The following is a 12922-nucleotide window of genomic DNA, read 5'->3' as shown; positions in this document are numbered from 1 at the left end:
TATAACAACCTTGCTTTTTTGGAAATTAATTCTATACAAAATTGATCCATCTTCATTTACTACCTCTGACTTCAATTCTAACATTAAGAATAGCTTTGTGCCTACTACCTTTCTCCTCTTTCCTCATAAGCACTTAAATAACTTTAAAAATTTAACTCATAGTTAGAGCAAAATTAACTTTATTAAACATATTTTATTCTTTTAGAGTCTTCCAAGCCTCTACAAATGTTATCACATTTTCCAGTATTATTGGATAATATTCATTGAATAATATCCTTAAGCTCTGGTGAATTACAGAACCTTGAAAATATTCGTTCTCCATCTTTACAAATGGGGTGGTAAGAAAACAGAAAACCTGTTTATGATCTATGGAATCCATAGACATGATCTATGAAGTTTAGAACTATTTTTTTAAAGCAGTCAGATTTATAAAACTTAGAAAATAAGAGGGGTAAAGCAGTTGTTCATTCACTCTACATATTAGTTTATTCAGTATACTATATGGACAACTGAAATAAGACTCCTGAGATACAGATCCTCATTAAAATACATGGTATTGTAAAATTCAGTTATATTTAATGAGGCTACTGACATTCCCCAGTCAAGAATGCTAACAATGCTGTTTGGTTGTCATGTTCATCTTTTTATATTCCTGTAAAACTAAGGCAGGGATATCAATTTGGTAAAGTATATTGAGTAAGATAAATCCCTGTCTTATTAAAAGGATTTCTTAGACTAGTGACTGTATTTGAATATTTGGACAACATGCATATGTAGAATTATTAGAGCTAACTTTTTTTTAAGCTAATATGTATTGAGTACTAACAACAGAGCATGCACTGTTCTATTTGTTTCACATTAATTAATTTAATCCTCATCTAAATGAATTAGGTGCTATTAATAAATTTTGTTGGTAAGTAAGTTAAAAGATAGGAACTTAAATAACTTGCCCAAGTTCACACAGCTAGTAAATAGGATATTGGAAAACCTTTATTTTAAGGAGAGCTGTAGATGTCAGCTGGCTTGGCCTAGCTCCACTGATGTCTCTAGAGATAATGGAGAGTGGGCTCCAGGTCTCTGAATTCCAAGTTAACATGTCATCCCATAAAGTCATGCTAATTTATATATTCATAAACAGTACAGGTATAGGCATACTCACAGAGTTGAAGCCATAGGGCATTCAAGTTTAGTGTCAGCAAAAACTGTCCCCAAGAGAGGTGCCCCTCAATGTTCCTTGATCTCCAAACTGTCCCTGTGCTTCTTGTTCATTCTACTAACTTTTTATGGTAATTTAATTGCAATGTAAAATTTTAGCAATATAGACAAACATAAAAAGAAAATACAATTTTAAAGCATCCATAATTACTGTATTCTTCATTCGGAATAAACCACTGAACATATTTTAGTGACTATACATTGATTTTTTCCCATGAATATGCATGTATATATATATATGTGTGTGTGTGTGTGTGTGTATGTGTGGGTGTGTATTTTACTTAATTTGGATGCATGCAGACATGCAAAGTCACTTCAGTCATGCCCAATTCTTTGCTCAACTCTTTGCAAATCCATGGGCTGTAGCCCACCAGGCTCCTCTGTCCATGGGATTCTCCAGGCAACAATCCTGGAGTGGGTTGCCATTTCCTTCTCCAGAGGTTCTTCCCAACCCAGGAATCAAACCCAGGGATCGAACCCAGGTCTCCTGCATTGCAGGCAGATTCTTTACTGTCTGAGCCACTAGGGAAGCCTATACAACAATCCTACAGCATTGTGTATATATATAAATGCTGTAGGATTGTTGTATATATATATATATATACACACACACATACACACACACGTGTGTGTGTGTATATATATGTGTGTGTGTATATATATATATATATATATATGTAATATACATTATCCTTCCAAGAGTACCAACTTACCTACTACCTTGTAAAAGTTGAATTCTGGTGTCATCTTTTTTCTTTAATCTCTGATGCTTTTATAGGTGAAAAACTGCACCGTTTTGCTTTAAATTTCATTTTTATTGCTTTGAAGAGTAAACACTTTTTCATGTTTATTGGGCACGGCAGTTCTTTCCATGTCCTGTTGCATTTTTACTCCAAACTGAGTCTTTCTTGAAAGATCTGTCATCTGACATGAACCTAGCTCTGGCCTCAGCAGCAGTGAGGCTCTGCATTCTGCTTTTGCTCATCTAGCATTTCAACAGCCCACTGCCCTTTCCTTTTGTGTTCCCACTTCCAGCCTCGTGCTGATGGTTCACTGATTCTGCCTCACATGGCATACAGAGAGAAGAAAGAGGGGGGGAAAGCCTACTCCTTCGTCCACTGTATGAGAAGATTTCACTTATGCAAAATTTCAAATTTTAAATACCAGAAACAAATTTATCATCAGAAGGATATCAAGAGGTTTCTCTCTCTTTTTTAGAGCGTCAAAAATGCGTCAATACGACCCTGAAGGGCATGGAAAACAGCCGGTTACTCACTGAAAATGACTGCCAATTTATTAAGCACTTTACTATGTACCAGGCACAATATCTGAAGCTTTTATATATACACTTTCTCTTAATCCTAACAAGAATTTTGAGAATATTATTACTCTATATATTTTAAAAATCCATATCAGAGCGTAAATCTGTGCACAAGGCTAACAAGCAGCAAAGCTGGGTTCAGCATAAGTGTTGGGTGTTTAAACCATCCTATTTCTCAGCTGATTCAGCACAGTAATAATGATGCCATTAATTTCTTGGAATCTTCTTTTCATCTGCTTGTGTCTGATGATATAACATTCCAGTGAGTCAACCCCACCCTTTTGAGAAGTTTCACCCAAAACAACTGACTGTAACAAACTTCCAGTTCTCAAAACTATGATAATTTCTAAAATCGAGGTGGAATTTAGTACAGGTGTGACTATGGCTAATGATTTATAGCACTAAATACATTTGAAAACATAAAGCTCCCCTGATTCTTAAAACAATAATCACAGGAACATTTCCCAATATCACTCACAGACTCTGGAATTTGTCACCTACTTTTGGCTTTTCTACAAAAAGTCTTAGGGTAAATGATTCCAAATGTCTGTGATATTATGAGACAAGTTATAGTCCTCCAACTTGGTTCATTCTCAAGATTATTTTGATTATTCTGAGTCCCTTGTGCTTTCCTAAATTTTAGGATCACCCTGTTAATCTCTTCAAAGACAACTTGTTCAGATTTTTATATAGTTGTGTTTACTCTGTATATTACTTGGAGATTATTTCTATTTTAACAATATTGTCTTCCAACCCATGAACATGGAATGTCATTCCATTTATTTAGGTCTAATTTAATTTCTTTCAACATTATTTTCTGTTTTTAGCATATAATGTTTGCATCCTTTCATTAAATTTATTCCTAAAGTTTAATATTTTTGATCTATGGTGAATGCAGTTTTTTCTTAATTGTATTCTTTGATTGCTCATTGCTGACATACAGAAATACAACTGATTTTGTATACTGCTCTTGCATCATGAAGCCTTTCTGAACTTGTTTATTAGCACTAACAGCTTTTTAATTGATTCCTTAAGATTTTCTAAATACAAGACCATGCTATCTGCACATAAAAATTGTTTCATTTCCTTTCTAATCTGGATGCCTTTCATTTCTTTTTCTTGCCTAATTGCCCTAGCTGGAACCTCTCGAACAATGTTTGATAGATATGTGGAAAGCAAAGAACTTTGCAGTTTTCCTGATCTTAGATGCAAAAACATTATTTTCAACATTAAGTATGATGTTAGTGAGTTTTCACAGATAGATTTCATAGTCTGAAGAAATTATTTTCTATTCTAGTTTGCTGAATGATTTTATCATAAAAAGTGTTAGATTTTGTCAAATGCTTTTTAATTTATTAGGATTATCTTGTGGCTTTTATCCTTTATTCTATTGATATGGTATATTATAACAACTGATTTTTGATAAACTAACCTTGCATTCCGGAGAAGGCAATGGCACCCCACTCCAGTATTCTTGCCTGGAAAACCCCTGGACGGAGTAGCCTGGAAGGCTGCAGTCCATGGGGTCGCCGAGGGTCAGACACGACTGAGCGACTTCACTTTCACTTTTCACTTTCATGCATTGGAGAAGGAAATGGCAACCCACTCCAGTACTCTTGCCTGGAGAATCCCAGGGACGGGGGAGCCTGGAGGGCTGCCCTCTATGGGGTCGCACAGAGTCCGACAGGACTGAAGCGACTTACCAGCAACCTTGCATTCCTCGGATAAATCTCACTTGGACATGGTGTATAATCCTTTTAATATGTTACTAGATCTATTGGAAAAGACTTTGATGCTGGGAGGGATTGGGGACAGGAGGAGAACGGGACGACTGAGGATGAGATGGCTGGATGGCATCACTGACTCGATGGAAGCTAGTCTGAGTGAACTCTGGGAGTTGGTGATGGACAGGGAGGCCTGGCGAGCTGCGATTCATGGGATTGCAAAGAGTCGGACACGACTGAGCGACTGAACTGAACTGAACTAGATCTATTTGCTAATATTTTGCTGAGGATTTTTATCTACATTCATCAGGGAGATTTTCTCCTCATGTCTCATCTTGTTTTGGTATAATGGTGATACCGACCTATAGCGTGAGTTGCAAAGTGATCATCTTCTTCGGAAGAATCGATAAAGAATTTATATTAGTTATTCCTTAAATATTTAATCATTTTTTAAAATTTTTACATATTTTAAAATGTAACTCCAACAACATACCCCAGTAGAAGGAAATGAATGTCCACCCTTTCACTTTGTAACAACTCTGAAATTACAATCTACGGCAGCGATCTTTGATCAACAATGGTATTATCAAAGTTTGAGCTACATCCAGGGAAGAAAAAGAAGTTCCCTAATTCATCCTTAAAAGTTTCCCAAGTTTTAAAAGAAAAAAAGTGGAGTAACCCGGATCTTGGTGTAAATGGCTGGTCCTGCACCCTCGGCTCTCCCCCCTTTCTCCACTCCCTCCCCCGATGCCGGGTTCAGTGCCAGGTACTCGCAGATCTAGTAAGTGACACCGGGGATGGCTGTGGCATCATCCCTCTTCCGTCAGCATCTGGAGAGGAAAGGGGGTTGGGCCGAGAGGGTCTCCCGGGCGGGGCGGAGGAGGAGAGAGTGCAAAACACAGCCTCGCCCCTGGAACCCTCGAAGCAGCAACGCCCCTCGCTATAAATTTGGAGCTGCCTCAGAGAGGACGATTCCAGCGCCAGTCAGCCAAGGGCCTGAGGCGACTGAGCGCCCGGGCAGACGCGCAATTAGCAGCTCTGCCTACCTACCCGAGACGGCGATCCATGAGGAGGAACCCAAGCGAGCCCCGGGAGTGAGGGCGCACCCTGAACCGTTGCCGCCAGCTCGGCCCAATGCCGGCGCAGCGTCCCGAGTGAGCGCGGGTGAGTGGCGCGGACTGCCCCGCCAGCTTGGGGGCTGGGGCGGGGGTGTCAGTTTCGTGCCAAGGTGTCAGCTGCGGGCGCGGTGCCGGGAGGCTCTTGGAGACGGTGGCTAGAGCGAGCTAAGGTTCCCCGGCACCCACTGGAAGGTGGAGGACCTTCCCCAAATCAGATGTGGGAAGAAGCAGTCTGATCTTGTTTGCCGCATGCCCCCCCGACGTTTCATTCTGATTTGACCAAACTCTGTGGATCACAAGTGAGGCATCTGCAGAGATGGGATGCAACCAAGGAAACTTTCTTCCCGAGGCTTTTTAGCTAACTCGCGTCTTTAAACTGTGATCTGTGCATATTACTCCTCGAGGTGGAAGTACCTTTAAAAGTTGTGCCAGTTTAAACGAGTACTTGATCTTCCCCACACTCTGCCAGGCACCTGCAAGGTTCACCTCCCCACCTCCCCTCTTCAAATGATAACGCTGGGTCCTTGGCCCGGGATGCTGAGTCCGCATCGAATTAACTGGGGAGAAGGAAAACGGAGCTTTTCCGCACACGCCAATCCCCACAGCCCTGGCCAGAGCATGTTTGTCACTGAGGGGGATTTTAGAAGAAGTTCTTCTGCTTCCAAGACCGAGCAGAACCTCTTGCTGACGCCTTCCCTTCATACACCCCTCTACCTAGCACCCCATTCTCCAGTTCTGTTAAATGTCCAGCCTGATCTACCCACAACGCCAGATGCTTTGTCTCCAGAAGAGTCTCCTGCCCTGAGCTATTGAGCACATTGCGGGCCTCTTTACCTGATCTTTCTTTGCTGTTGGCTTAATTAAGAATCAAACACCCACGAGTGGCCCTCTGGAGCCCTGTCTTCTTGGTGAAAGTTTGGGTGCTCACTTTCCCTTGGGATCACATTTTCCACCTGGCTACTTCTAGTGTCGTTCCTAGATGAGAGTAACAGTGAGGCAGGGAGGAAATCTGGCACCCCGCCGCTCTGTTTTATAACTTTTTTGAACAACCTCTATCTCCTCTTCAAGTTGCTGTCATCCCCAACATGATTCTCTTGGTAGTTATACCACCCTGGGTCTCCAAGGTTTATTCTCCTTAGCATAAGCTGTAACACCTTTATATGTCTTCTTTAAAGGAAACTGCCTGTTTCCCTTGTTGCCTGCTAGTGTTTCCCTAGCTCTCAAGGCCCCACCACATGGATAATCTCTCTGGAGACTGATGGATTCCAACACCCATCTGGAAGACAGTGCAGGGGCAAGGAAGCACAGAGAGCTGGGAATGGAGACTTCCACATAACTGGCCATGTGCTGTTAGAGTTACTTCACAACTCAAACCTCAGGTCCCTCTAGTGATAAAATTCCTTGATTCCTTTTGTTTCCTAGTTATTGCTTTAAAAAATAAAGTCTAAAACAATTACCCTTTTAGCCCATGTTTGTGCTCCTCAAAACTGTCTAAATAGCTCTCCTGGTAAATTATCTGCTCTGGAAAATCATTGGGTCCAAGTGTCCATCCCCTAGATTACAGTTGGAAGTTTCTACAGCCTGGCTGAAGGATCAGGGAGTGGCCCCAAGTTGCTGGATCTCAACACTTTGCTAAAGTTTTCATGATTAGTAGTATCTAGTCCATTATCTACTCTATTACAGCTCCCTTTTTTTTCTTCCTAATTTCTTTGTTTTTTGTGTCCATCATGAGGCCTCAATTTCTAGCTCGATTCTTCTTTGATCTTAAACTGAATCAACTGTCCCATCATCCAACCCAAAAGAAAGCTGGTTTTCTTCCACTGAAGCCAAAGGGAGACAAGTTTTATAAAGGGTCTCCCAGTCACTCTTGCTTTGGCAATGCTCTGCATCCCAGGAGTTTTGAGCTCAAATCTCTGCTATCCCCCTCTTACTCTGCTTTAGTGCTCAAACTGTGACTTTGTGAATTGTTCAGGTTTCTTCTTTGTTTTTTCTTTTCCTACTTTTAGTAAGAGTTGTGTGTGTGTGCTGGTATATAATTTGGGGTTATTCTGCTGCTGCTGCTGATTACTGTTGTTGTTGTTACTATGATTAATTCTTGTCCTGAGCTAGATGAAAAATAATGAAAGAAAATTTGCTGCTTACCCAAAGCCCAGGTAAAATACTTGAGAGCTTCTCAGATAGCTCAAATAGTAAAGAATCTGCCTGCTATGCAGGGGACCTAGGTTCCATCCCTGGGTCAGGAAGATCCCCTGGAGAAGGGCATGGCAACCCACTCCAGTATTCTTGCATAGAGAATTCCATGGACAGAGGACCCTGGCAGGCTACATACGGTCCATGGGGTCTCAAAGAGTTGGACACGACTGAGTTACACATTCACACATTCGAAAAGGAGTTTGAAACTCACAGTTAAAATGCATGATTCACGTCTCTTATAGTTTTATCTGTGCTTTCACAGTGTCCTTTTAATGCAGCTGACAGTTGCTGTATTTTGTTTTCAAATTTGATACAGGGACCAAGATCCAGACCCATCACACTTGGATGTTTTGGCTGCCTGATGCAGGCTCCCGGTCTTTTGCCCCAAGCTCACTAGTTTACTTAGTCCTCTTCCTGCTCAGTCATGACTGAGCAATGCCAGAGCCTCTCAGAGCAGTCTGAAAAATTAAAAATTTTAGTTAGAAGTTTGAAGTACATCCAAGTGTTATAAAAAATTAAAAGCTGTTTTGAAGACAGACTGTGGCAATAAAAAAATACAGAGCCAGAGCAACAAAATGTCCAAGTATAAAAAATGTAACCAAACACTTACCCCTGTTATCTAGCAAATTGGAAAAACCAGCTTCTTAACCCATCACTACTGGAAAGTACTATTATTTTCTTCAAAATGATTATAAATTTTCTCTTTCAAAATTGTCTGAAGTCATTGGATAACACGGTTTGTTTCTTTTCTCATTAGTGTCTATTAAAACAGTACACTAAATTTAGGTATCGTTTTACATTTTTTATTTTTAATCACAATAGGAATTTCAGCTATGAAAAATCAGCTTTTCAATGGCTTAATATACAAAGCCATCTTAAATCTAGAAGTATCTCTATGGATTTAAGGTAATAGGCAAATGATTTGGCAAATTACTACTATTATCCTATTAAAGCTCTAAAATACATCTATAATACATCACAGCAAAAAAAAAAATCTACAGAGTTATAAATTTGCCAGATGCTTTGTTTGCTGGTTATTTTAATGACAAACTTGACAATTAGAAAACAAAATATATGTTTAGAACAATCATAACATGACAAGTGAATCTTAGCTGTGGTTGTATTAACATTAAAAGTTTTCTGATTTTGATCCTTTCTCTTCATAGCAGATGATCACTGTGGGAAAAAATTTCCTTGACTATGAAAACCAAAATTTCTTTCAAAATATTTTACTAACAAAGAATATTTATATATATATATATATATATATATATATATACACACACACACTAGAAGTAAGTGTCTAGAATCTTCCAGTTATCATTTGATTTTCCTTCCTATAGTCAAGAATATTTTAAACTGTGTTGCCCATTTACTTTTCTAACACAAATTGGAAAAATGGGTAAGAAATAGGTATGCTTTATTTTTCATAGTCTAAGTACCAATTCTACATGCCCTTAATATTTAAAATCATAGCATTAATAACCATTCAGTTTGGGTCAAGTTTTATGGGATTTCTTATTCTCTTCATATAACCAAAGCTGCTTTGTTCTTCATCAGGTGATGTTAAAATCTCATTTAGATCAATGACTTAAAGTACTTTGGCTACATAGTTAACTTCAGAGTAAGAATACTGACATATACACATTTGGTTCTGTACTTTTTTAATAGAATAATTATAACAATATACTGTAATAAAAGTTATATGGATATAATTCTGTACTTTTAAAGAGAGTTAATGATTACTAATTTCCTCTATAAGTTTTCTTTAGTTATTTCTTATTTTAATCAAAGCTCCTCTTATCTGCCTTGGAAAAGGAAAAATTACATGTATGAAATATATCAACAATTGCAGAAGATACTTACTGAGGGAATGCAATGGATCTGAGAGACCTTAGGTCCTGAGGACACACCAAAGTATAAAAATGGTCTTTGTCCTAGAGAGATGTTGGTCAAGCTAAGTACATATTAGATATAGGTCTCGCCAGTCATCTCAATGCCGCTGGGGTAGGAAGCCATTTAAAAGCAACCCTCTCTTCCTTCTACCTTTCAGACTGGGTGGAATATCTAATGTGGTTTCATGTTTGATTCTGGCCCCTTCCATAATAACCACCACAACTTTCCTTTCCCCATGCGGTTTTAACTCCTTTGATAGTATGCACCACACCCAACTGCCTTGTCTTCTGTTATTAAAGTCACTTTCTTGCCTGTTTGTCTGATTTTGGCTTAATTTGTGGAAAACATTAAATATATTTTCAGATCCTTATATTGAGGAAATGTTAGAAACCTTTCCTATTACAATAAAGTGACTTAAAAGTGTTGCTTTAGTCTTACTAATGGAATAACTAAGCATTAATACAATTGCTTTAAATCTAAAGCTTTAAAAGTCTAAGGCAAGGGAGCTCCAATTAAAATAAATAAATTTTAAAAAATAAGGCAAGAGCAAGGTAAAGAATAAGAAAAAGAGCTATGAAAAGAATAAAAGGTTGAAATATCAAAGCAGTGGTTCTTCAGGCATCACAGAGCAGGTAAGGCAAGCATATGAAAATCACCTGGGAAGTGTTTTAAATCCGTACGTATTGTCTGCACTTCCCCTGTTTCTCCTTTCCCCATTTCTTCCCTATTGAGAACCACCACATTTACCTCAGGTGTCAAGGTCCCCAGACTAGCATCACGAGTATCACTTGGGAGCTTATTAGAAATTCAGACTCTCAGACCCCACCTGGACCGACTGAATCAGAATCTGCATTTTAGCAAGATCTTCACATGATTCGAAAGGACTTTAAAGCTAGAAAAGCACAAGTGACAGTACCTCCGGCTTGCTCAAATGATTACCTAGAGGCTATTTTCTTGACTTTTTAATAAAATAACATTTGTAACAAAACTAACATTTATTGGTTGAACTCCGGGAGTTGGTGATGGACAGGGAGGCCTGGCGTGCTGCAATTCGTGGGCTCGCAAAGAGTCCGACAGGACTGAACGACAGCGACTGAACTGACTGGCTGAATGCGCCAAACAATGTTCAGCCTTTCAACACTGTGTTTTATTTAATCCTCATGACATCCCTCTATAATAGTCACTGCCTCATCCCCATTTTATAGATTGGGATACTGAGTAATAATGTGATAAGTAGCGTACCCAATTTTGGTAACTGTTAGAGTCAAGATTTGAACACAAATTTGATTTTGTGCTCTTTGTTGCTACCCACACTGTCTGCTCTACATTAGGCTGCCTGCTTTTTAAGACCAGTTAATTATTGGACCAATTAATTATTGGGTAATTATTAGAAAGTTATAATTGGAAATCAAGTTCTGTTTTCCTCATAGAAAAAAGCAAAATCTATAACATTTTCCTATCATCTTACCTTTAACTTCAATAATGAGAAATTCTAGGAATTCCTTCTTTAGTTGGGAAACAAGTAAGAAAACTATGATAGTTCATAATTTAAAACTTAAAATTTGATATCTCTAGTTTCCCAAAACTTACCTGAAATTTATCTATTTTACCTTTCTGTTCTGATGAACTTTTTAAAAAAGTTCCTGAGTTGAACAACCCATATCCTACATATATAAAGTGTTTATCTTTCCAACTCAAATTATACATCACTCTTTCACCTTTTAATATAAATACATATTTATCTATAAGCATAGTTTTAATATAAACACATTTATCTATAAGCACAGTTTCTAAAACTCTAGTTGAATATAATACTAATCAGTCAGTCTGCAAACAAGGGTACCTTATTTTAAGCCAGTGACTTCTCAAATGATGAGTCTCTGAAACATTTTTCCCAGTGCATATAGACTCTCTGAGAGCTGTCAGTTGGATTGGGTCAAATGTCCGTTGTTTTGACAGAGGCTCATTGATGTGGGTCAAAAGACCGAGGTGAGTCTGGGCTCCCTGTGATCATGTTTGAGAGGAGAGGCATGTCAACAGAACTAAGCAGCCACGATTTTCTCCGTGATAAAGGGACATCCTTGGGAGACAGAATGTTATCAGCTGCTTAGATCTAGAACTTTCGGCAGCACTAATAGTACAGTGTCTCCCTTGTCAGTTATAGATGAGGGCAAAAATCAACCCAGGGATGCCATAAAGCCAAGTGGTGAATGCTCAAAAAGGAACTTGTGCCCAGGAGACATCCTGCATACTAGCAGGCAGAGTTTCTTAGTGCTGATCAATGATAAAGTACCAGTGATTCTCTTGTGACTCTTAACAGTCCTGGTCATCTCACTAACCCCAAATAGTTGTGCCTGTGGCTGAATTTAATCAACACTAGGGTTTTTTTTTTTTTTTTTCTAAATAAACTGAAGAAAAAAAAAAGAAAGAAAAATCTTACAGCATTTCTTCTAAACTTCATCCATTTACAATTTCATCATCATATATGCTTTTCTTCACTTTTGGACCCAAACTCATCTTGTTATGCAATTCAGATGCATCTTACATGCTTGTAAATAGCGTGGTATGCTGCTAGAACAAGAACGTTCCATTAACCCAGGTTTAATCATCGAATTCTCCTTTCATTCAAATGATGTCATCTCACAAAAAATGCTTTGTACCATGATGTCTTCCAGCACTTAACCTTCACACAGTTAATTGCTGCCACTTTATCAGGAATGGAAAATAATCTGATGTGATTCCTATGTAATAATTTCCTGACTGTTCTAGCATTTGATATACTGGGTTAACAGAGTGGATTTTTGCGAGAAATACAAATCTATTCTTTTAAATTCCCATTACATTAAGCCATATGATGGAATATTATACAGTCATTGTGTATTTTATATGTATATATTTTCAAATATCCAGTGGCAAGGAAAGATAATTACAAGTGAATACAGCAATGTATAAAACATAAATCCAATGAGAGAGAGAGAGAGAGAGTGTGTGCGTGTGTCTTTGATAGATTCCTGTCAAGGTGCCATTAATGTCTTATTTGGGTCATTGGTGTTCTAATGAAAACACTTCAGTTACACTAGCACTGATTTGGGAGCCAAATCACTTAGAGATTTTTTAAATGCCTGCATATTTGCACCAACAGATAAGAAACACTAGGCAAAATATATAACAAATCTTTAAAGCTTTTGAGGATTATTAAGATCAAGGCTAAGATCAAACGTGACTTTTCTTTCCTCTTTTTTGGCATGTGCTTTCAGACTTTCCTATCATGAGCCTCCATTCGTACTTTTTGTTTATCTTGGAATTTCTTTTCCTTTCCTTCTAACTCACTCTAGATTTCAGATCATAAACAACCACCATTAACCCTCTGAGAATGATCCTGGCAAGTCAACCTTGTCTCTATTTTTTTCCCTAAGGTACACTAGAGCCCTATAAGAGTTCACAGATTTTACACC

The 12922-nt window shown here is 38.4% G+C and overlaps 1 protein-coding gene across 3 annotated transcripts in view; it reads left to right on the top strand.

Moving 5' to 3' along the window:
- Window positions 1–5230: 5230 nt before the first annotated feature.
- The window catches only part of AGTR1 (angiotensin II receptor type 1), a 52891-nt gene continuing 45199 nt past the window's right edge, over window positions 5231–12922 (top strand). For 2 of the 3 annotated variants that reach the window (XM_060411544.1, XM_060411517.1), the window contains exon 1: window positions 5231–5424. The gene's annotated coding sequence lies outside the window, so the exon portion shown is untranslated. 3 annotated transcript variants of the gene reach the window in all.

This window comes from Ovis aries, chromosome 1, assembly GCF_016772045.2.
Source record: "Ovis aries strain OAR_USU_Benz2616 breed Rambouillet chromosome 1, ARS-UI_Ramb_v3.0, whole genome shotgun sequence".
In the NCBI taxonomy this organism is placed as follows: Eukaryota; Metazoa; Chordata; class Mammalia; order Artiodactyla; family Bovidae; genus Ovis; species Ovis aries.
Note: the sequence above shows the minus strand (reverse complement) of the source record. Positions and strands in the feature narration are given on the sequence as shown.